The sequence below is a fragment of the Loxodonta africana genome, chromosome 13, assembly GCF_030014295.1.
Source record: "Loxodonta africana isolate mLoxAfr1 chromosome 13, mLoxAfr1.hap2, whole genome shotgun sequence".
Classification (NCBI taxonomy): domain Eukaryota; kingdom Metazoa; phylum Chordata; class Mammalia; order Proboscidea; family Elephantidae; genus Loxodonta; species Loxodonta africana.
Window position 1 is genome coordinate 38,564,647 of NC_087354.1, and position 26,318 is coordinate 38,590,964.

Below are 26,318 nucleotides of genomic sequence, written 5' to 3' on the forward strand. Positions count from 1 at the left end.
ATGATTTATAACACATAGGAAAATCACAAAATGGAAGACAACCACACAATACCAGGAATCATGACCTAACCAAGTTGACACATATTTTTGGGGGACACAATTCGGTCCATGGCAGTTGATATTCAAAAATCAATCATATTTCTACATATTAGTACAGTAGCTTATCTCTAAGGATGGCCGTTATTAATTCCTTTTGTCACTGTATGTCACCCCTTCATTAACAGGTAGAGTCTATTCTTCCCCCTCTTGAATCTGGGCTGGTTTATGACTTCTCTGATTGATAAGTAGAGTAGAAGTGTTTCTATGCCAGTTACAGACCAGTCCTTTAACCTTAATTGCCTACTTTGTATCTTATAATAATTCGATATGGATCATAGACCTAAATGTGAGTGCTAAAATAAATGATAAAGTTTCTGAAAGGAAACATTGGAGAATACCTTCACCCTGGACAAAGATTTTTTAGGACACAAATAGTACTAACTATAAAAGAAAAAATTGTACCATAGACATCATTAGAATAAAAAATTTCTGCTCAAAGATACTATTAAAAAATGAAAAGGCTAGCTTCAGATGGAGAGAAAATATTATATATTGTACATATATATTAAACATGTTGCCATCAAGTCAATTCCGACTCATAACAACCCTATAGGACACAGCAGGAGTGCCCCATAGGGTTTCCAAGGAGCAGCTGGTAGATTTCAACCAGCTTACTTCCGGGTGAGTTCAAACCACCAACCTATTGGCTAGTAGTTGAGCGCTTAACCATCATTTGCACCACCCAGGGACTCCTATTGCCTCTTAATATATAACATTAATTCAACCATTATCCCCCAAAATGTGAATCAGATACAGATACTATAACCGATGATCCAGGAAAGTCCATAAATTATGTTATTTTGCTATTCACAGGGTCACTCTATGCCCTTTCGATTTTTTTTTTAATAATTTTTATTGTGCCTTAAGTGAAAGTTTACAAATCAAGTCAGTCTCTCACACAAAAAACCATATATACCTTGCTACACACTCCCAATTACTCTCCCCCTAATGAGACAGCCCGCTCTCTCCCTCCACTCTCTCTTTTCATGTCCTTTTCGCCAGCTTCTAACCCCCTCCACCCTCTCATCTCCCCTTCAGGCAGGAGATGCCAACATAGTCTCAAGTGTCCACCTGATCCAAGAAGCTCACTCCTCACCAGCATCCTTCTCCAACCCATTGTCCAGTCCAATCCATGTCTGAAGAGTTGGCTTTGGGAATGGTTCCTGTCCTGGGGCAACAGAAGGCCTGGGGGCCATGACCACCGGGGTCCTTCCAGTCTCAGTCAGATCATTAAGTCTGGTCTTATGAGAATTTGGGGTGTGCATCCCACTGCTCTCCTGCTCCCTCAGGGATTCTCTGTTGTGTTCCTAGTCAGGGCAGTCATCGGGTGTAGCCGGGCACCATCTAGTTTTTCTGGTCTGAGGATGATGTAGTCTCTGGTTCATGTGGCCCTTTCTGTCTGTTGGGCTCGTAATCACCTTGTGTCCTTGGTGTTCTTCATTCTCCTTTGATCCAGGCGGGTTGAGACCAATTGATGCATCTTAGATGGCTGCTTGCTAGCGTTTAAGACCCCAGACGCCACTCTTTAAAGTGGGATGCAGAATGTTTTCTTAATAGATTTTATTATGCCAATTGACGTAGATGTCCCCTGAAACCATGGTCCCCAGACCCCTGCCCCTGCTACACTGGCCTTGGAAGCATTCAGTTTATTCAGGAAACTTCTTTGCTTTTGGTTTAGTCCAACTGTGCTGACCTCCCCTGTACTGTGTGCTGTCTTTCCCTTCACCTAAAGTAGTTCTTATCTACTATCTAATTAGTGAATACCCCTCTCCCACCCTCCCTCCCTCCCCCTCTCGTAACCACAAAAGAATGTTTTCTTCTAAGTTTAAACTGTTTCTCTAGTTCTTATAATAGTGGTCTTATACAATATTTGTCCTTTTGCAACTGACTAATTTCACTCAGCATAATGCCTTCCAGGTTCCTCCATGTTATGAAATGTTTCACAGATTCATCACTGTTCTCTATCGATGCATAGTATTCCATTGTGTGAATATACCATAATTTATTTATCCATTCATCCATTGAAGGGCACCTTGGTTGCTTCCATGTTTTTACTTTTGTAAACACTGCTGGCAGCAAACATGGGTGTGCATATATCTGTTCGTATAAAGGCTCTTATTTCGCTAGGATATATTCCAAGGAGTGGGATTGCTGGATTGTGTGGTAGTTCTATTTCTAACTTTTTAAGGAAGTGCCAAATCGATTTCCAAAGTGGTCGTACCATTTGACATTCCCACCAGCAGTGTAGAAGTGGTCCAGTCTCTCCACAGCCTCTCCAACATTTATTATTTTGTGTTTCTTTGGATTAAATGACAGCCTTGTTGGAGTGAGATGAAATCTCATTGTAGTTTTGATCTGCATTTCTCTAATGGCTAATGATTCTGAACATTTCCTCATATATCTGTTAGCTACCTGAATGTCTTCTTCAGTGAAGTGTCTATTCATATCTTTTGCCCATTTTTTAATTGGGTTATTTGTCTTTTTGCAGTTGAGGTTTTGCAGTATCACGTAGATTTTAGAGATCAGGCACTCAACAGAAATGTCATAGCTAAAAACTTTTTCCCAGTCTGTAGGTAGTCTTTTTACTCTTTCGGCGAAGTCTTTCAATGAGCATAAGTGTTTGATTTTTAGGAGCTCCCAGTTATCTAGTTTTTCTTCTATGTTCTTTATGTTTTCTATACTGTTTATGCCGTGTATTAGGGCTCCTAACTCTGTCCCTATTTTTTCTTCCATGATCTTTATGGTTTTAGATTTTATATTTAGGCCTTTGATCCATTTTGAGTTAGTTTTTGTGCATGGAGTGAGGTATGGGTCTTGTTTCATTTTTTTGCAGATGGATATCCAGTTATGCCAGCACCATTTGTTAAAAAGACTGTCTTTTCCCCCAATTAACTGTTTTGGGGCCTTTGTCAAATACCAACTGCTCATATGGAGCAGTTGGATGGATTTATGTCTAGATTCTCAATTCTGTTCCATTGGTCCATGTATCTGTTGTTGTACCAGTACCAGGCTGTTTTGACTACTGTGGCGGTGTAATAGGTTCTAAAATCAGGTAAAGTAAGGCCTCACACTTTGTTCTTCTTTTTCAGTAATGCCTTATTTATCTGGGGCCTCTTTCCCTTCCATATGAAATTGGTGATTTATTTCTCCATCTCATTAAAGAATGTCCTTGGGATTTGGATCGGAATTGCATTAAATGTATAGACTTGCTTTTGGTAGAATAGACATTTTTATGTTAAGTCTTCCTATCCACGAGCAAGGTATGTTCTTCCACTTATGTTAGACTGTTTTGGTTTCTTGCAGAAATGTACTGTAGTCTTCCTTGTATAAGTCTTTTACATCTCTGGTAAGATTTATTCCTAAGTATTTTTTGTTCTTGGGGGCTACTGTAAATGGCATTGATTTGGTGATTTCCTCTTTGATGTTCTTTTTGTTGGTGTAGAGGAATCCAACTGATTTTTTTATGTTTATCTTGTATCCCAATACTCTGCTGAACTCTTCAATTAGTTTCAGTAGTTTTCTGGAGGATTCCATAGGGTTTTCTGTGTATACGATCATGTCATCTGCAAATAGAGATACTTTGACTTCTTCCTTGCCAATCTGGATGCCCTTTATTTCTTTATCTAGCCTAATTGCTCTGGCTAGGACTTCCAGCACAATGTTGAGTAAGAGTGGTGATAAAGGGCATCCTTGTCTGGTTCCTGATCTCAATGGGAATGTTTTCAGGCTCTCTCCATTTAGGGTGATGTTGGCTGTTGACTTTGTATAAATGCCCTTTATTATGTTGAGAAATATTCCTTCTATTTGTATTTTGCTGAGAGTTTTTATCATGAATGAGCGTTGAACTTTGTCAAATGCCTTTTCTGCATCAATTGATAAAATCATGTGATTCTTCTGTTTTATTTATGTGGTGGGTTACATTAATTGTTTTTCTAATGTTGACCCATCCTTGCATACCTGGTATGAATCCCACTTGGTCATGGTGAATTATTTTTTTGATATGTTGTTGAATTCTATTGGCTAGAATTTTGTTGAGGATTTTTGCATCTACATTCATGAGGGATATAGGTCTGTAATTTTCTCGTGGTGTCTTTACCTGGTTTTGGTATCAGGGATACGGTGACTTCATAAAATGAGTTTGGCAGTATTCCATCCTTTTCTATGCTCTGAAATACCTTTAGTAGTAGTGGTGTGAACTCTTCTCTGAAAGTTTGGTAGAACTCGGCAGTGAATCTGTCCAGACCAGGGTTTTTTTTTGTTGGGAGTTTTTTTGATTACCTTTTCAATCTCTTCTTTTGTTATGTGTCTATTTAGTTGTTCTACCTCTGTTTGTGTTAGTTTAGGTAGGTAGTGTGTTTCTAGGAATTCATCCATTTCTTCTAGGTTTTCAAATTTGAGTATAGTTTTTCTTAGTAATCTGATATGATTCTTTTAATTTCAGTTGGGTCTGTTGTAATATTGCCCCTCTTATTTCTTATTCGGGTTATTTGCCTCCTCTCCTGTTTTTCTTTTGTCACTTTGGCCAATGGTTTATCAATTTTGTTGAGTTTTTCAAAAACGAGGTTTTGGTCTTGTTAATTCTTTCTATTGTTTTTCTCTTTTCTATTTCATTTAGTTCAGCTCTAATTTTTATTATTTGTTTTCTTCTGGTGCCTGTGGGTTTCTTTTGTTGCTCTCTCTCTATTTGTTCAATTCGTAGGGATATCTTTGATTTTGGCCCTTTCTTCTTTTTGGATGTGTGCGTTTATTCATATAAATTGGTCTCTGAGCGCTGCTTTTGCTGTGTCCCAAAGGTTCTGATAGAAAATGTTTTCATTCTCATTGGATTCTCTGAATTTCTTTATTCCATCCTTAATGTCTTCTATAATTCAGTCTTTTTTGAGCAGGGTATTGTTCAGTTTCCAAGTGTTTGATTTCTTTTCCTGTTATTGATTTCCACTTTTATGGCCTTATGGTCAGAGAAGATGCTTTGTAATATGTCAGTGTTTTGGATTCTGCTAAGGCTTGCTTTATGACCTAATATGAGGTCTATTCTAGAGAATGTTCCACGTGCACTAGAAAAGAAAGTATAGTTGGTTGCTGTTGGGTGTTCTGTATATGGCTATGAGGTCAGGTTGGTTGATTATGGCATTTAGATCTTCTGTGTCTTTATTGAGCTTCTTTCTGGATGTTCTGTCCTTCACCGAAAGTGGTGTATTAAAGCCTCCTACTATTATTGTGGAGCTGTCTATCTCACTTTTTAATGCTGATAGAGTTTGTTTCATGTATCTTGCAGCCCTGTTATTGGGTGCATAAATATTTAATATGGTTATATCTTCTTGGTATATTGTCCCTTTAATCATTATATAGTGTCCTTCCTTATCTTTTATGATGGATTTAACTTTAAAGTCTATTTTGTCAGAAATTAATATTGCCACTCCTGATCTTTTCTGATTGTTGTTTGCTTGATATAGTTTTTCCATCCTTTGAGTTTTAGTTTGTTTGTGTCTCTAAGTCTAAGGTGTGTCTCTTGTAGGCAGCATATAGACAGATCTTTTTTTTAATCCATTCTGCCACTCTCTGTCTCTTTAATTGGTGCATTTAGTCCATTTACATTCAGGGTAATTATGGATAGGTATGAATTTAGTGCTATCATTTTGATGTCTTTTTTTTTTTTTTATGTGTTGACAGTTTCTTTTTCCCACTTGATTTTATGTGCTGAGTGTATTTTCTTTATATATTGTCCTTTCCTCCTATTTGTTGTTGTTGATTTTGTTTCTGCTGAGTCTGTATTTTTCCCTTGTATTTTATTTTGATGAGTAGGATAATTTGTTTCCTTCGTGGTTACCTTGTTATCTACCCTTATTTTTCTAAATTTATAAGTAACTTTTATTTCTTTGTATCGCCGTATCTTCCTCTCCATATGGAAGGTGTATGATTACATTTCTTAGTCCCTCTTTATTATTTTAATGTTGTCTTCTTTTGTATGATAACATTGCCGTTATCCTGCGTTGGGCTTCTGTTTTTTTTTTTTTAATCTTGCTTTGTTTTGTTTTGGATTTCCCTGTCTGGGTTGACTTCTGGTTGCTCTGCCCAGTGTTCTAGTCTTGGTCGATACCCGATATTGATTTTCTAACCAAAGAACTCCCTTTAGTATTTCTAGTAGTTTTGGTTTGGTTTTTACGAATTCCCTCAACTTGTGTTTATCTAGAAATGTCTTAATTTCACCTTCATATTTCAGAGACAGTTTTGATGGATATATGATTCTTGGCAGGCAATTTTTTTCCTTCAGTTTTTTAAATATTTCATCCCATTGCCTTCTTGCCTGTGTGGTTTCTGCCGAGTAGTCTGAGCTTACTCTTATTGGCTCTCCCTTTTAGGTGACTTTTCTTTTATCCCTTGCTGCTCTTATAATTGTCTCTTTATCTTTGGTTTTGGCAAGCTTGATTATAATATGTCTTGGTGACTTTCTTTTAAGATCTACCTTATGTGGAGTTTGATGAGCATCTTGGATAGGTATCTTCTCATCCTTCACAATATCAGGGAAGTTTTCTGCCAACAAATCCTCAACAGTTTTCTCTGTATTTTCTGTTATCCCTCCCTGTTCTGGTACTCCAGTCACTCGTAGGTTATTTCTCTTGATAGAGTCCCACATGATTCTTAAGGTTTCTTCATTTTTTAAAATTCTTTTATCTGATTTTTCTTCAAATATATTAGTGCCAAGTGATTTATCTTCGAGTTCAGAAATTCTAACTTCTAGTTGCTCAGTTCTGCTCCTCTAGCTTTTTGCAGTAGGTTTTAGCTTTCTATTGAGTTATCTAATTATGTAATTTTATTGTTAATCTTCTGAATTTCTGATTGCTGTCTATGGATTTTTCCAGCTTATTAAACTTCACATTATGTCCCTGAATAATCTTTCTGATTTGTTCAGTTGCTTTATCTGTGTGTTCCTTGGCTTGTTGTGAGTATTGCCTCATTTCCTTCCTGATGTCTTGAAGGGTTCTGTGTATTAAACTTTTGTATTCTGCATCTGGTAATTCCAGGAATGCACTTTCATCTAAAAGATCCCTGGATTCTTTGTTTTGAGAGCCTGTTGAGGTGATCATGGCCTGTTTCTTTATGTGACTTGATATTGACTGTTGTCTCTGAGCCATCTATAAGTTATTGTATTAGTTTATGCTTGTTTACTATGTCGTAGCTGCTTGCTTTGTTTTGTTTTGGTATACCCCATGGGTTGCTTGAGTGAGCTAGCTTGATTATTTTTGCCTTTGGAGCTCTGATGTCCTGTCCCAGCTGGCTAGAGCTGTTATCAGGTATATCAGTCTAGGAGTCCATTCAGTTTTCTTGTATGAATTCAGCTCAGGTTTCCAGGTAGCTGATATCAAGTGTGTGGTACAGGCTCTGTCCTACAGTTTTAGAGGGGCAGGGGTGATTGGTGTATATACCCGTATCTGAATGCAGCAGGGAGTCATGCTCTTTACAAGGCAGAGGGCTGAGAACTGACCCCCAAGTGTCTCTGAGGAAAGCGTGTCTCTGTTCCCTAGAGCGTGCTGGTGGGTGGGCTCTGCAGAGGGACTGTGGGCACCCAAAGTTTTTGCTGTAAGGCCTGGGATGTACCAGTTATCCCTGGACCCCTGTTGCGGGTGGCTGGGCAACCCAAGTGGAGCCACCAGTCCTTAGGTCCCTGTTGTGGGTAGGTGAGGACCTTGTTTAATAGGCAAAGCAATGTCAGACATCAAATAGCCACCTCTCCACCACACAGCTGAAATGGTTGGAGTTTGCCAACAAGGGTCTGTTGTCCCGAAATAGGCCCACACAGGTCCATACAGAAGGGAAAGGTACTCAAGGTCCACGGATGGTTTATGCCTGGACAGGAGCAGCTTCTGTCCTGAGCTCCCCCAGTTAATGGAGCTAGCAACTTATCTTTTCCCCCCAGTTGCAAATTTTTTCCTTCCCCAAGGCCAGGAGGACTGCTCCAGGTGCTCACCAGGGTCTATCTCAGGCCTAGGGATTCAGCCGCTGAAGCAGGCTTGGGGGTGGCGGGGGAGCACGGTAAAATATACACAAGTACTTAGCTTTTGCCGAGAGTGCCCTTCTCTTTAGTTTCCGGAGGTGTGAGTGGGCTGTGTGGCTGCTGCTTCTCCTTGAGGAAACTGCGTTCTCCTCAGGTCCCGGAGGTGTGAGTGGGATGTGTGGCTGGCTGCTTCTCCCTGAGGAAACTGCGGCCGAAGGCTAGTGCCAGCCCGCCGCCGCCACTCTGGGAATGGTGCCTGAGGGGTCCCCGTGATTTAGGTCTGGTAACTCCTCTCCTCTTCTGAACGGTCTCTTCCTTCCCCTGCCCCTCAGTTCATTGTCTAAGCCTGCCTTTGATGCTCAGGGCTCCCAGCTTGTCACAAATATACTCGTTTCACTTGTTTTTTCGGGTCTTTGTTGTAAAGAGGGCTTGATGGAAGCATCTATCTATTCCGCCATCTTAGCTCTTCCCTCAATTTTTTATGAACATAAAATCAAAGCCAAAAAAATGTTCCAATGTGATTGAAATTAATATCCATGTTAATTAATAACAATGACTACTATTTATTATCTACTGCATGCCAGTCATAGCAACCCTTTAGGATAGAGTAGAAACTGCCCCATAGGGTTTCCAACGAGCAGCTGGTGTATTTGAACTGCCAATCTTTCGGTTAGCAGCCAGGCTCTTAACCACTATACCACCAGGACTCCTTATATACATTAAACAAACAAACAAAAAATGTTGCCGTTGAGCTGATTCTGTCTCATAGCGACCCTGCAGGACAGGGTAGAACTGTCCCACTGGGTTTCCAAGGAATGGCTGGTAGGTTTGAACTGCCGGCCTTTTTTTCGTTAGCAGCAGAATACTTAACCACTGCGCCACCAGGGCTCCCTCATATACATTATACAGTCCTTTAGAAAAATCTTATAATGTAGGGATTATCTTCATTTCACAGAGAGGAAAATTGAGGCTAAGAGAGGTTGAGTGGATTTGCCCAAGACCAAGTTGTAAGCGTAGAACCAAGATTTAAAACCTAGGTCTGTCTGCCTTGCACCAGATGGCACCCTATCCATTTGTCATTGGTTCAAAATATATTTTTGAGTGCCTACTGCATACAAGGTACTGTTCTAGGCACAGGGGATACAAAATGATGAACAAATCCAAAAAGGTTCTTGCCTTGTGGATCTTAGAGATTATGGAAGAGACAGATATTAATAAAATAATCATACACAGATTTAAAATTATAACTGTGACCTAGTCAGAGGATGCTTTCTTGAAGATGTCAAGACCTAGAGAATATGCACAAGTTAACTAGGCAAGAGAGCATCCTATACTTGGAATTTTTGGGAATTTGCCACAGTAAATAGACTATATGTATTTATTTTTATGGATTTACTGTGATAAATGGAATATGTAAATATAGTCTCAAAATCTCAGATGTAGAATATATAAAATTCTTAAATATTCTAGGTATAGAATGTATATATGATCCTCCTTCTCTGAGGATAACTGATACTAGAGAAGAGCCATGTAAACTTAGTTCACTTTAAACAGGGACCAGAATTTCATATATAAATTGGTGAGAACTTTGGTAAGTTTATTTTAACTTATGTTTAAGAGATTTTGGTTATAGTTTCAACTAGGTGGTAATGCTGAGAAATGAACAAATCAAGTTGGGGTTTGGGCATAATTTTTCTGATAAATTGTGTTATATATAAACAGACTCATCTAATGTCTGGTTTCCATATCACAATCATAAAGAAAGTTTTATTTTTAAAAACATTTGAGATTGTTGATTTTCTCAAGGGCCTCTTCTAAGAGCTGAGAATGTCATCATTTTTGTCATTTTTCTTTTCTTCAAGTGCTAAGGCCTAACTTTGCCAGATCCTTATCTGTCATTGGTTTTGTGTGTGATTTGAGTTCACCAAAATAATTTTCATCATCAATCTTTAATTTTTTCAAGATCTGCAATTTTACCATGAAATCTCTGTGTACTGTATTTGTGTTTTATATAAGTTTCTAATAATAAGAAAAAGGTGGATCAACAATGCCTCTAAGCCAGACAGGAACACATGTATGAAGGACAATTGAGTTTTAAGTGGGTTGTTCATTAGTGAGTATTCATTGTAACTTTAGCTACTCTTGCAATTTCATAACTGTGTGAATGTGGATAGTAAACGCTCAGATAAGGATATCTGTACTAAAAGTCCAGGGCAGTTGGAGCAGAGCATGGTGTGAGAATATGCTGAAGAGGAAGGTATCCACTTATCAATACTGCTTCCTATAGATAGAAAATGGGTACCTGTTTATCACGAACACTTTAAGAGAAGCCAGCAAAAGAGGACAACCATAAAAAAAAAAGAGAGGAGAATCACCAATTAAAAAAAAGAACGTGATAGTCATAACAATCATCCCCCTAATAATAAAAAACCTAAACCCATTGCCCTTGAGTCAATTTTGACTCATAGCGACTCTGTAGGACAGAGTAGAACTGCCCCACAGGGTTTCCAAGGCTGTAATCTTTACGGATGCAGACTGCCACATCTTTCTCCCACGGAGTGGCTGGTGGGTTCGAACCAGCAACCTTTCAGTAAGCAGCCAGGTGCTTAACCACTGTGTTAAGAGGGCTCCTTCTAATAGCAATATATTCTTAAAAATAACAGTGTATTTAAATCAATAAAAGCACCAAAAATTTGAAACCTTGTTTTAAACCTTTTCTGTAGAATGCTCAAATCTCAGTAGAAATAGACCAAAAAGAATTTTCAATCAGTTGGTTAAAAATATCCTTATGATACTTTTAAGAATTTCCCACTTATATTTTAGCTTTGCTAGTCTTACATTCTTAGTACCTTTTTGTCAGGCTGATTCAAGGTACCTCAGGTAAGGAAAGCAAAGTACTATTATGTCTGAAGCATGCAAGAAATCACAATGGAGATCAATACATCTCACCACACCAAAATCACTTGGTGTATATTACTTAGATGAGGTGAATAATAGAATCTATGGTGGTGGGCTCTTTCAGATTTTTTTTGAAAGCTTTGGGTTTTATAATTTAAAAACAACAATAAAAAACCTTTCAGATTAAAATAATTTTCTGTGAAGCAAAAAAAAAAAATTGGATCATATCCTGTCAATATGCAAATAAGTAACAACAAAAAAGCTAGCTTTTCTTGAAGGCAAACTATGTTTTTTCTAAAAATAAAGCCAAAGAAACATGTCTAGTCTCCTTAGGCCCATATTTTTCGTTGGTTGGTATACAAGCATTTCCTTATGATATAAAAAGCTGGCACACATGGCTATCACCACTAATTAATTTTAAGAAAGGCAAAAATAGAAAAGCAAAATCTTAAACTTCATATGCTTGAGTCAACAATTTGGAATAAATTTTTTTCTGAAATGATGAGCAAAAATATTTAAGAGAATAATTGGAAGCAAAAGCACATATTCTGATATAAAGCACTTAGAGTAAACCATCACTTGGAAGTAATAAACATTCACTAGCAGTCCGTGATGCAGAACTAAAAGATTATTCTATACAAAAGCCAAGACTTTATATTGAACATATTCTACTGGACTCAGCAATTTCTTTCTAAAGATTTTTATTTTGTTGTAGCAATTTTTAGCATTTCTTACTATACAACTCAGCATGAGAAAACAATTTCAGAAGGTGTTCCTTAATTATATTAAAAGCGCAGTGCTAAGCTATGCCAATATTTCTATTTCAAAAAGTAAAATGCGCCACATATTGAGAAGATGTCTGTCAGTAGTAACATTTCAGTAACACAGTTTTACATGTGAATCAGCCTATTATGAAAAGTGTTTAAATCTTTTGTTCATTTCATGTATCTGTTATTTACCAATAAAACATCATGACTTAAAAAGAAAAGTCCCTCTTAAAAGCTTGCGAGCAGCCATATAAGATGCAACTGTTGGTTTCTTCCCGGCTAGAGCAAAGGAGAATGAAGAAAATCAAAGGCACAAGGAAGCAATTAGTCCAAAAGAGTAATGGCCCAGATGTATCACAGCCTCCTCTAGCCTAGACCAGAAGAACTAGATAGCGCCCGGCTACCACTACTGACTGCTCTAACCAGGTACACGTAGAAGTCCCAGTTAGAAAGGGAAAAAATATAAAACAAAAATCAAATTCATAAAAAAGACCACACTTACTTGTCTGATAGATACTGTAGGAATCCCCGAGACTATTACCTTAAGACGCCCTTCTAACTTGGAACTGAAGCCACTCCCAGAGGTCACTTTTCAGGCCAAATAATAAACTGCCCTATAAAATTAACAATAATACCCATAAGGAATATACTCCTAAGAGCTATCAACTATATGAGACAAAAAGGGCAACATTTGCCCAAAAGCAAAGACAAGAAGGTAGGGAGGGGTGGGGAAACCGGACAAATGGAAACAGGGAACCCAGGGTTGAAATAGGGAGAATGTTGGCATACTGCTGAGATTGCAGTCAATGTCATGGAACAATTTGTGTATGAATTATTGAATGGGAAGCTAATTTGCTGTGTAAACTTTTACCTAAAGTACAATAAAATGTTCAAAAAAGAAAAGTACTTATCCCAGACATTGTAGTATGAAAGAATAACATTTATAACTTATCAGTTTAGGTTATACGTAAAAGAAAATCCAGTTCAAAACAGCATGAGCAAATATGTGTTCGTTTCCCTCACAAAACAGGAAGTCTTGAGGTAGGTGATTACTAAGGCTGGTTTACTAGGCAATGATGCCATCAATATTTTCATTATTTTTGCCTAATGGTTCCAACCTGGTAACTGCAGCTCCAAGCATCACATCTAAGATCAAGGCAAGAAGAGGTCAGTGGTGATCTCTGCCCTGTCTGACCATTTTTATTAGAAAAAGGAAAAACCTTCCACAAAACCCCCTCCAGCAGGCTCATGGGCTAGAGTTCAATTATATGGCCAGTGTAGCAATAAGAAAGGCTGGAAAGTCAAATGTTTAGCATTTCTAGTTTCTTTCCCCCAATATAAGTTAATTTTTATTGCTGTTGTTGAGAATATACACAGCAGAACATATACCAATTCAACAATTTCTACATGGGGTATTCAGTGACATTGACTACATTCTTCCAGTCGTACAATTCTCACCTCCTTTTTCTGAGTTGGTCCTCCTCCACTAACTCACTGCCCTGTAAGTTTCCTATCTAACCTTTCAAGTTGCTATTATCAATTCAATCCCACAGAGATAGATCCTAAAAGAACATGATGCTCAAGGCTGACATTCTTTACTAGTCAAGCTAAACTACTGTTTGGTTTTAAGAAGACTTCAGGGGATGTTTTCAGCCTAAGGTTTAAAGAATATCTCAGAGCACTAGTTTCAGGAGTTCATCTAGCCTCCATTGTGCCAGAAAGTCTGAGTCCATGAAAATTTGATACTCTGTTCTGTATTTTTCCCCTTTTGATCAGATTTCTTCTATTGAATCTCTGATCAAAACATTCAACAATGGTAGCTGGGCACCATCCAGTTCTGGTCTCATGACAAAGGGGGCAGTTGTTCACTGTGGCAACTAGCCACTCATTCCACATCCTGCTATTCCTGACTCTCCTTCTTCCTCTGTTGCTCCAAGTGAATAGAGACAATTATTGTACCTTGAATGGCCACTTGCAAGCTTTTAAGACCCCAGGCACTACAGGATTTCTAGTTTTTATGGGGGAGGTAAAGAATGCATCTTAGATTAGCCAACCAACAGTGTCTGCCATAGTCCACAACCCGGTACACACACACACACACACACACACACACACACACCTTCTTCCTATACATATGTATTAAACAGAACACATCCAACCTTTCCTCAAGGAAGACAACCCCAATGTCTCATCCAGTTGTGGAATCCAGCTTGAGGCAGGATCTCTGGGTGATTTTCTGTCTGCTCTGGCAAGTCTGAATATGGCAACTCTTGTCTGGTCATCTATATAGCTAAAGATAAATTATCTGTCTATAACCCACACCCCTGTATGTATATATAATGGTGAAAGAGAAAGAACAGAGTAGCCTAAATAAAAATTCCCGTTGAGAAAAGGAAATAATGGGAAGAACACAGTGGCGAATGATCCACAATATATATCGTATCGTATTTTGCTGGACAGGAATCGCAAAGATTCCCTGGTAGGCAATAAAGTAAATTCCTTGGTTAATTAACCTGGCAGCTCCTAGTTACAGCTTTGTGGCCATAACTAAGGTAGATTTCAAAGTTGATGTCCTTCCTAGGGGCTACACAGCTTTTGTAGCCTATAGAGGATTACTTGGAGGGTAAAAACGATCACAACTATTTGCTAGCTTTGGAACATAATTCCCTCAAAAAAGTATCAAGTTTAATCCCACTCCTAGGAATATATCCTAGAGAAATAAGAGTGTTCACACGAAAAGATATATGTACACCCATGTTCATTGCAGCATTGTTCACAATAGCAAAAAAATGGAAACAACCTAGAGGCTCATCAACAGATGAATGGATAAACAAAGTGTGGTACATATACACAACAGAGTATTACCCAACACTAAAGAACAATGATGAATCTGTGAAGCATCTCATAACATGGATGCATCTGGAGGACATTATGCTGAGTGAAATAAGTCAGTCACAAAACGGCAAATATTGTAGGAGACTACTACTGTAAAAACTCATGAAAAAGTTTACATACAAAAAGAAACAATCTTTGATGGATATGAGGGAGGGGAGGGATGGGGATGGAAAAGCACTTAATAGACGATAGATAAGCGGTAACCTTGGTGAAGGGCAGGACAGTGCACAATATTGGGGAAGCCAGTACAGCCTGTACAAGGCAGGGCCATCGTAGCTCCATAGACACTTCCAAACTTCCTGAGGGACCAAATTGCTGGGCTGAGGGCTCTGGGGACCATGGTCTCAGGGAACATCTAGCTCATTTGGCATAATAGAGTTTATAAAGAAAATGTTCTACATTCTACTTTGGTGGGTAGTGCCTGGGGTCTTAAAAGTCTGTGAGCGGCCATCTAGGATACTCCACAGGTCTCACCACTTCGAGTGCAAGGAAGAATGAAGAAAACTAAAGATACAAGGGAAAGATTAGTCCAGAGGACTAATAGACCACATCTACCATGGCCTCCACCAGACTGGGTCCAGTACAACTAGATTGTGCCCGGCTACCACTGACTGCTCTGACAGGGATCACAATAGAGGGTCCCGGACAGAGCTGGAGAAAAATGTAGAACAAAATTCTAACCCAAAAAGAAAGACTGCAGTTGCTGGCCTGACAGAGACTGGAGAAACCCTGAGAGTATGGTCCCTGGACACTGTTTTGGCTCAGTAATGAGGTGACTCCTGACGTTCATCCTTCAGCCAAAGACTGAACAGGCCCATGGAAGAAAACAAGACTAAAGGGGCGCACTGTCCCTGGGGCAGGAACTGGAAGGTAGGAGGGAGCCGAAAAACTGGTAATAGGGAACCCGGGTTGAGAAGGGAGAATGTTGATATGTCATGGGGTTGTTAACCAGTGTCATACAACAATGTGTGTACTGTTTGATGAGAAACTGATTGTTCTGTAAACCTTCATCTAAAGTTCAATTCAAAAAAAGAAGTATCAAGCTTGCTGAGCGAATGTTAGTCACAAAAGAACACATACTGTGTGATCTCACTTATATGAAATAGGCAAATATATAGAAACCAAAAGTTGCTAGTGGTTACCAGTAATGGAAGGGAGGGAGAAAGGGGGAGTTTTTGCTTAGGGTGCATTGAATGTATGTGCCTGGTGGTGGATAATTTGGAAGAAGACAGTGAAAATGATCACACAGCTTGAAGAACGTAATCAATTTCACTGAATTGTACATGTAGAAATTGTTAAACTGCTGTATGTTTTGTTGTGTATATCTTCACCACACACACATACACACACACCAAGTATCAAGCTTGTAGTCTGTTTGCTTCAGATCAATTCCATGTGTGAGTAACTAGAGCCAAAAATACATTTCTAGAAATAATCTTTAGGCCTGGAAATTCTCATCTCTTAGCAGCTGACCTCTGACTTCTTAAAATAGACTTGAGACAATTCTAACAATAGCCTTGGGTGGGGAGGTACTTCCCTTAATACCTGCAAAACTCCACTTTATAGGGCTCTTTTGTCAACATACAGGGCAAGATAAAGGCAAAGTAACTCTTCAGCAAAGTCATATTCATTTCCTCTCTGCTTTCATCCTGAGTAGTAATTTGAGTTCACCCCTCTTCTGTAGGATCATACTGGAAGCCACAAGAAGTAACCAACACATAGCAATATTCCAAATGTTTCCTATCATTTCTTCTAAAACTATAGCCCCAGTTTACATACGATAAACCTTCCATGGAATAGCAGGCAATGGTTTAATCAAATGCTTTCCTTTTACAAGGGTTACAGTTGTCCCCTCAGTTTTTCAGTAGAATGGTTCAATAACGTCCCAGGCTCTTTCAATCCTTCTATTCTATGGTCCTTTGTGTTTTTAGTTTTTCAGCCTCATACTTATCTCGTGGCTGCAAGATGGCTGCTATAGCTCCTGGCATCATGTTTGCATTCAAGGCACAGAGAAAAGGAAAAGAGGTGTACCAGCCATCTATGTCCTCTTTATCAGGAAAGCAAGAACTTTCCCTGAATTCAGGAGATTTCACTTTATAATCACTGGCAAAGGGGAATGGGATTATCATGGCTGGCTTCGACTAGTCATGGTTTTTGCTTGAAGCTGAGTACATTATTGTCTCTAGCAAAATGAAGGTAGGCAATGGAGAGCGGACATTAGGGAGGCCACTAAGTTTATCTGCCTTCCATAGATATTTATAGTTTTAAGAGAATGTTTGAAAAATAGAAACCAATGTCTATTTGGTGAAATTTCTGGGAACATAACAAACTGAAGTGGAAAAAAAAAGCCCCTTGGGCAGTGTTACGGAAAGACATTTTAGGTAAATAGGTCCCCACTCAGGCAAATCCATCCTTCTTAGTCTTATCCTTGTAATTAGCACCCTTTAGCAATTCTACTTCCCATAGACTCTTCCCTTCAATTCTGAACCCACAGATTCTCTAAAATACCCGTGTTTATTAACAGCTGTTTCTGTGGCACCAGAGCCCCTGTTGGTGGGTCACAAGGGTGGAGGCTATTTATAAGTTAAAGACTGACAGCTATTATTGATGAAATCCTTACAGATCTTCTGAAATAGATCAATATTGTTTTTAAAAAAAACACCAAGAAATATTTAAGCTACTTGTTGTTCACCAAGAAATCTTTTGATTATAATTTGGTTTCCTAGTTAGGTCCCCCATCTGGAAGGAAATGCATTGATTATCCTGGTACCAGCTAGTTTATGGGACAGTTTTATCTCATTGTAAATTAACAAATTTGCATTCTGGTTTTACGCATCAGTCTCCTGGAGGTTGTTAGACTAATACTTCTTGGGACGCTAACTGACCAGATGAGGCTTCTCAGGCTGTAGGACTGAGGGTCAGACCCTGGTAAATTCACTAAGATTATACCACCTTATGTGGTCTTTTGAATAATAACAGCTGGCCTCTATAGGGAATAGTCCTTCTTATCACAGAGTGTACCGGCATGAACCTCTTTCTTTACAATGTTCATAGAAGCAAGTCAATTTTCATGCTGTGTGGCTGCTGGCAAAAGCTACTTTGATATAAATTGTGCCACATATAAATATACTGAAGTCACCAACCACTCAAAGTATAATAGTTTCCAAGCAACGCTGAACTCATACCTTTGATATATATGAGACAGAGAGAATAGGGGTTAAGAGCATAGGCCCTGGAACCAGAATGTTTTAGAGTCCAAATCCCAATTCCACAGGAGAACATTCCACCCCATAATGAATGTTTGACATTGCACAAAAATCTTTGTGCCCAGTTTCTTCATCTACAATATGGGGGCCGGGAGGTGGGGGTGGGGCAGAATAATGGTACCTACTTCAAAGGATTGTTTGAATATAAAATAAATCTATACATGTAAAGTACCTTGAACTTAAGAAGCATTCAACAAGTGTTAGCTATCCTCATTATTTTTAACTGGAAAACCTAAATAGTGCGTGGTTGCGTATCACCAAGTTGGAAGTGATGTGATAATAAAGATTTATTTCACATGCAAAATATGAAAAAATGCAAATTCCTCCAAAATAATAATTCATCAAGAATCACAGTTTCACAGCTAGCTGGTGAATGATTTGTAAACTCTTTTAAGCTATTGCCACATGGTAATAGCAAACTTTCTATTCTTTGCTACCAAAAATAATCTTGAATTATACATAAAAAAAAAAATTTCCTATGAAATGCTACAACCTTCTGTACAGAGTTGTAAAGGAAAGAAATATCATAGAGTTTCCTAATGGTACTCCCCCCTCAGTGTTGTCCCTTGTACCCTGGCTTTCCTGGAGATTTCCTATGCCCCTGTAAGCTAGAACTGCAGTTGACAACCAGTATCCAGTTAGGATAAGTCTCTGAACACTGTCCTAGGAAATTCCTCTTAAAATAATGGGTCAGCCTAGTGACCTTTCGTATAGGTATGCCTCTCTCAGGAATGGTGTAATTACTTCTCCTTTCCATTTTACTGAGTATACATAACTAGTTATCCCTAATATTTCCTTGATCGCAAAGAAATATTCTTAATGGCCCTGATTTTCCTCCAGCCATTTGTCTACTTTTCTCTTACCCAGTGCTGCTTTCATTTCTGTTTTGTTTGCTCACCTCCACGGGCACAAGGCTCTTTTTCCTTTTGCCTCTGACCCTCACATCTTCACTCTCAATTCTTCACAACCACACTCACTTCCCACCCAATTCTTCAACTTTCCAGTCATTCTTCTCCCCCTGCCCCAACCATATCTGCCAAATAACCCATTTAAGGACAATTTTTTTTATTTTATGTTTTGGTGTGGGTCTTTTTGAGTTTATCCTACTTGGAGTTCGTTGAGTTTCTTGGATGTGTAGATTCATGCCTACATCAAATTTGAGAAATTTGTGGGCATTATTTTTTCAAGTATTCTTTCTGCTCCTTTCTCTCCTTTCCTTCTAGGACTCCCATTATGTATATGGTTAGTATGCCTTATGATATCCCATGTCCCATAGGTCTTTGTTCATTTTTCTTCTCTTCAGACTAGATAATCTCAATTAATCTGTCTTCAAGTTTGCTATTCTTTCTTCTACCTGCTCAAACCTACTGTTGAAGTCTACTAGCAAATTTTTTATTTCAGTTATTGTACTTTTCAGCTCCAGAATTTGTATTTGGTTCCTTTTTTTTAATTTCTAACTCTTTATTGATATTCTCTATTTGTTGAGACATCATTCTGCTGGTTTCTTTAGTTCTTTGTCTATGTGTTCCTTTAGTTCCTTGAGCATATTTAAGACAAATATCAGAGCTTCTTCAGAGACAATTTCTGTTAATTTCTTTTTTGCTTTGTATGGCTCATGATTTTTTGTTGAAAGTTAAGACATTTCAAATATTGTAATGTGGTAACTCTGGAAATAATATTCCTCCCCCTCCCCAGGATTTGTATTTACTACTTGTTATGGGTTGTAGTTGTTTGTCTAGTGACTTTTCTAAACTAATTTTATAAGGATTATAATCTTTGTCATGTGTGGTCATTAAAGTCTGTTCTGTTTAATGGTCAGCTTGTGATTTTACAAAGATATTTTTAAGTGCCTGGAGACAAAAAAAAAAAAAAAACAGCTAGGCTTTGTGTGTCTGTTGGGACACACCTTAAATATTCAGTCACAACGTTTACAGCTCTGCTTTTGCCTTTACTTACTGCTTGTGCAGAGCTTGAAGGTCAGCCAGAGCTGAGAGATAGTGTCTTCTCAAGTCTTCTCTGAGCATACATCCCATTCTGGCCATGTTGTGTGGTTTTCTAGATTCCCAAGAATATGTGGAAGCTTTTCAAAGTCCCTATTCTCCAAAGTATCTTCCTCCCCAGCATTTCCTCCCCAGCTTTTCTGTATGTCTGTTGTTTGCCCCAACTTATATCCTCTGTCCCAGGCAGCAGAGGCTTATTTATTTAATTTGCCTTTCAGTGTTTTCCAGGAATGCCTTCCATAACCATTTCTCTGCCCTGAGTTCTGAGGTAGGCAAAATAAAGGTAAGTCCTTTGTGTTAATCCTTCAGGGAGTCCCCAGAGAGGTCAAGACAGACAAAAGATAATTGTTCAAGAACAAGGTCCACTGTGCTCCTTCTGCAACCAGGAATCCACACCAGGAACTCAGGCTGCCATATTTAAAATCACTGTGAAGCAAGGGGGGTGGGCAAATATAAGTTAAAATACCAAGCATTCACTTTGTTGCTGTAAAATTTCAATTTTTTCCAGAGTTCTGATAAAACTGGTTCTAACAGTGTGATGGTTGTGTGTCAGCTTGGCTGGACCATGACTCTCAGTAGTTTGGCATTCATACGATGTTGTGATCACTTCCATGATGAGATTTGATATATGTGAACACCTCCATGATGTGATCTGGTGTGAATAGCCAATCAGTTGAAAGGGAATTTCCTTGGGCATGTGGCCAGCATCGAATATAAGTGGACATTCTGGCAAGGCTTGTAGGCTTTTGCTCATTCTGGATCCTGCAGCTGGCTCCTGTTCATCTGACTTCTGGTTCTTGGAAATTTAGCTAGCGGTTTACCTAGAGTCTTGCCTGCTGGTCTTGGGATTCATTGATCTTTGCAACCGGTGAGCAGGAGCCCTGCTGTCTGACCTGCCCATCTTAGGTTTGTCAGCACCGCGGCTACGTGAATCAGGAGAAGCCTCTATTCTGATCCACAGACATGGGACATTGTAGTCTGTACAACCGTGTGAGCCATTTTCTTGATATGAATCTCTCTCTATATATACTTATATGCTTTACTGGGTTTGCTTCTCTAGAGAACCCAGCCTAAGACAAACAGTTTTTTCCAGTTTTTCTGGTTATTTCTGTGAAGGGATAGGCCCTTGGAGTTTTGCCATTTTTGCTGACATCACCCCCAAGGACAAACTCTGTTCATGCTAAATTTTTTACTTATCTGCAGTTCACTTTAATAAAAACCTGGTACTCTCTTGGATCACAAAACATTTGCTGGTGCTTTCTCCAATATAATTTAGTCTTTACTTTCTCCTACTTTCTATGACCAATGGAAAGATGCAAGTAACAGCCTTTTCCTTGCTCCCAAATAACAACTTTGAACTACCAAGCTTTGGTCCATTTGCTGTTTGAAAATCTCCACGTCATCTCATACTTCAGAGAACCATCTTCAATAATCCTGCATAGGAGGTAGAGTCAACATGGTGCTATAAAATAGAAACACTATGCCATCCCTCTGCAACAAAGACCCGAAAAGCTAAGTAAAACAGATACAAACATCAATCCTGGAACTCTAAGCAATGAACGAAGGGATAAAGAACTAGGTCAAGCACTGAACAGAAGAAACCGACAGAGAACAGAGAATGAGGAGAGATAGGGAATAGAGGCCACGTGCCAGCTAACATGGTACGGCTTTGCCGTCTTGGAGCACAGCCAGCAATGACTATGGACAGGGAATATGGGAAGGCAAGTTCACAGAGCTCCTAACAGGAGACAGAGCACCTTCCCTGTAATATACCCTCTTCCTGCTGGCCCCTGATGTGTTGCCACAGCTAGAGGACCCCTAGTGCTCAGACCAGCTACCACACTGGGCCCATGCTGCTCCCCCAACCCCACCACTTGACCAGCTGTTCAAATTATCTCAGAGCATAGGAATACTCCTGAATTAATTCTATGAAGCCAGCAAAACCCAAATACCAAAGTCAGGCAAAGACACCACAAAAAAAAAAAAAAAAAGAAAGAAAATTACAGACCAGTATCTCATGAATATAGAGGCAAAAATTCTTAAAATTCTAGCCAATAGGATTCAGCATTATATCAAAGCAATAATACACGACAACCAAGTGGGATTCATACCAGGTACTCAAGGATAATTCAACATAAGAAAATCAATCAACATAATCCACCGTATAAATAAAGGAATCACAAGATCATCTCAGTTAATGCAGAAAAGGCATACGATAAAGTCCAACACCCGTTCCTGATAAAAGGTCTCAGCAAAAGAGGAATAGAAGGGAAGTTCCTTAACATAATAAATGGCATCTATACAAAACCAACAGTTAACATCATTCTTGATGGAGAGAGACTGAAAGCATTCCCCCTGAGAATGGGAACAAGACAAGGATGCCCTTTATCACCACTCCCATTTAATGTTGTGCTGGAAGTTCTAGCTACAGCAATAAGGCAAGAAAAATATATAAAGGGCATCCAAATTGGAAAGGAAGAAGTAAAACTATCCCTATTCACAGATGCTATGGTACTATACATAGAGAACCCCAAAGACTCCACAAGAAACCTTCCGGAACTAATAGATTGAGCAGAGTAGCAGGATACACAATGTTGTTGTCGCTGGGTGCCGTCGAATCAGTTCCAACTCATAGCGACCCATGAGTGAGAGAACGAAGCACTGCCCGATCGTACACCATCCTGACAATTGTTTTTGTGCTTGAGCCCATCGTTGCAGCCACTGTGTCAGTCCATCTTGTTGAAGGTCTTCCTCTTTTTCGATGACCTTCTACTTTACCAAGCATGATGTCCTTTTCCAGCAACCGATCCCTCCTGGTGACCGGCCGATCCCTCCTGGTGACCGGCCGATCCCTCCTGGTGACCGGCCGATCCCTCCTGGTGACCGGCCGATCCCTCCTGGTGACATGTTCAAAGTATGTGAGACATAGTTTTGCCAGGCCTTGCTTCTAAGGAGGTTCTAGTTGTACTTCTTCCAAGACAGATTTGTTCATTCTTTTAGCAATTCATGGTATATTCAATATTCTTTGCCAACGTCACAATTCAAAAGGCATCAGTTTTTCTTCTGTCTTCCTTTTATACATCATCCAGCTTTCACATGCATATGAAGCGATTGAAAACACCATGGCTTGGGTCAGGTGCACTTTAGTCTTCAAGGTGACATCTTTGCTTTTTAACACTTGGTCTTTAGCAGCAGATTTGCTCAATGCAATGTGTCTTTTGATTTCTTGACTGCTGCTTCCTTGGGTGTTGATTGTGGGTCCAAGTAAAATAAAATCCTTGACAACTTCAGTCTTTTCTCAATTTATCATGATGTTGCTTATTGGGCCAGTTGTGAATATTTCTGTTTTATGTTGAGGTGTAATCCATACTGAAGGCCATTGTCTTTGATCTTCATCAATAAGTGCTTCAAATCCTCTTCACTTTCAGGAGTAAGGTTGTGTCATCTGCATTATCACAGGTTGGTAATGAGCCTTCCTCCAATCCCTATATCCCATTCTTCTTCATATAGTCTGATTTCTTGGATTATTTGCTCAGCATACAAATTGAATAGGTATGGTAAAAGGATACAACCCTGAATAGGCGTATGCATCCCCATGTTCATTGTAGCATTATTCACAATAGCAAAAAGATGGAAACAACCTAAGTGTCCATCAACACATGAATGGATAAACAAATCATGGTACATATACAACGATGAAGAACAATGACAAATCCATGAAATATCTCACAACATGGATGTATCTGAGGGCATTATGCTGAGTGAAATCAGTCAATCACAAAAGAACAAATACTGTATGAGATCACCATCATGAACACTCAAGAAAAGGTTTACACACAGAAAGAAACAATCTTTCATGGTACTGAGGGAGGGGAGGGTTGGGAAGGGGAAATCATAAGGGGAAATCATTAACTAGACAGTAGATAAGTGTTACCTTTGGTGAAGGGAAAGACAGTACACAATATAGGGGAAGTCAGTACAACTTGATCAAAGCAAAGTCAAAGAAGTTTCATAGATACATCCAAATACCCTCAGGGACTGAGTTACTCAGACTGAGGGCTGGGGACCATGGTTGTAGGGGTCATCTAGATCAATTGGCATAAGAGAGTTCGTAAAGAAAATGTTCTACATCTAACTTTGATGACTAGCATCTGGGGTCTTAAAAGCTCGCCAACAGCCATCTAAGATACATCTACTGGTCCCACCCCATCTGGAGCAAAGGAGAAGAAAGAAAACCAAAGACACAAGGGAAATATTAGTCCAAAGGACTCATGGACCACAAGTAGCACAGCCTCCACCAGCCCGAGCCTAGAAGAACTACATGATGCCTGGCTACCACCACCAACCACTCTTACAAGGATCACAATAGAGGGTCTCCAGTAGCAGGAGAAAAACGTGGAACAAAATTCAAATTCACAAAACAAACACACCAGACTTACTGATCTGACAGAGACTGGAATAACCCCTGGGACCATGGCCCCTGGACACTCTTTTAACTCAGAACCGAAGCCACTCTCAAAGCTCATCCTTCAGCCAAAGATTAGACAGGTTTATAAAACAAACAATAACACATATGAGGAACTTGCTTTTTGGTTCAATCATATATACGAGACCAAAAGGGCAGCACCTGCCCAAAAGCAATGACAAGAAGGCAGGAAGGCATGGGAAAAATGGACTGGCGGAAGTAGGGAATTGAGGTGTGGAAGGGCAGTGTGTAGACAATGAAGCTGACAGTCCTCAGGGCATCATTACCAATCCCCAACTTGTAAGTAGAGTAGCATGAACCACTTCCCCTTCTAACTGGCTTTCCAGATGTTTTTTAGGCAGTTGGCAAACTTCCTGCCCAAGATAGGAAAAACAAGGCTCTGGTCGAAGACCATAGAACCAGTTAAGACTAAATCTGGCCTGCCTAACATGTACAGAACCAACAACCCCATCCTCTGGGTGACCCTGGGACTTTTCTCCCACTAGAAGGAACCAAACTTTAGTGTCCCAAGATTGGGGGAAGACTTTCAGAAGTGAAGGGTCTGAGCCTAAGATCCCATTTGAGGGACCACCCCTCCCTTTTGGACTGAGCAAGTGACAGAATCGCCCCAAATCGCCCCAAGAATGCCTTTTTCAGGCCAGACCAGTCAACAACCTTGCTTTTTCCCTCCAGGACCATTCTGCTAATCAATACTGTTTCAGCCATTGTTCAGGGAGCCATCATGGAGATACAAGTCCTGATGTGCTCCTTTGCTTGGCCAACCGAATAAAGTGCCTTCTTTCACTTTCACCTGTTTTCATGTCTCTGGCCATGCTGAGTGAGACCTGAGACCCCAGTAACAACACATTGCAGGGACTTCAACCAATGTCACAAAATAATTTGTATATAAATTGTTGAATGAGAAACTAATTTGCTCTGTAAAGTTCCACTTAAGGCATAACAACAACAACAAAAAGATAGGAACCTTAGGGGGCAGTGAATTTATGTTAATGGGGAGGAACAACTCAGAAAAGAGGGTGAGAATGGTTGCACAACTCAAAGAATATAATCAGTGTCACTAAATAGTACACATAGAAACTGTTGAATTGGTATATGTTTTGCTGTATATATTCTCAACACAAAAATAAAATAAATAATCCCACATATTTCTCTCTAAATTTAATCCTCCCATCCTCTTATTTTCAGTAGAGGTGATTCATTAGGGTCCACAATTTAATTTCTGTCATTATCAAAGATATTTTTGGAGAGTATTATATAAACTAGAAAAACTAAACATGTTATGGATTGAATTGTGTTCTCCCAAAATACGTGTTATAAATACTAAACCCCTATACCTGTGGATGTAATCCCATTTGGGAATAAGACTTCCTTTGTTATGTTAATGAAATTGTATCAGTGTAGGGTGTACCTTAAATCAGTCACCTCTGAGATATAAAAAGAATAGATTAGGCACAGAGAAGGAAGCAGAAATAGAAGGGAAGATACATGCTACCTGAAGATTGCCAAGGAACTAGCAACAGAAGTCGAAAAGAGACAAGGACCTTGGCCCCAGATCCGACACAGAGAGAAAGCCTTCCCCTAGAGTCAGTGCCCTGAATTGAGACTTTTAGCCTCCTAACTGTGAGAAAACAAATTTGTTAAAGCCACCCACTTGTGGTATTTGTTACAGCGGCACTGGATAAATAAGATACATGCTAATGATAGTTACATTGTCAACAATAGATTAAACTGAATAAAATACATGAATACGTCTGTACTCAAAATAACTTTATAATTTTCCATAATATTTTAAAAGTCAAGTTGTGTACGTTTCTATATTATATTATTAAAAATTAAATCGTTAGTATACACCAATATCCACTGCAGCACTATCACAGTTGCCGAAAGGTGGAAACAACCTAAATGTCCGTCAAC

General features: G+C 39.2%; 1 pseudogene; it reads right to left on the reverse strand.

The window, feature by feature from the left end:
* Positions 1-19,960, reverse strand: part of LOC135233035 (NADH-ubiquinone oxidoreductase chain 5-like) — a 35,005-nt pseudogene extending 15,045 nt beyond the window's left edge.
* Between the last annotated feature and the right edge of the window lie 6,358 nt (positions 19,961-26,318).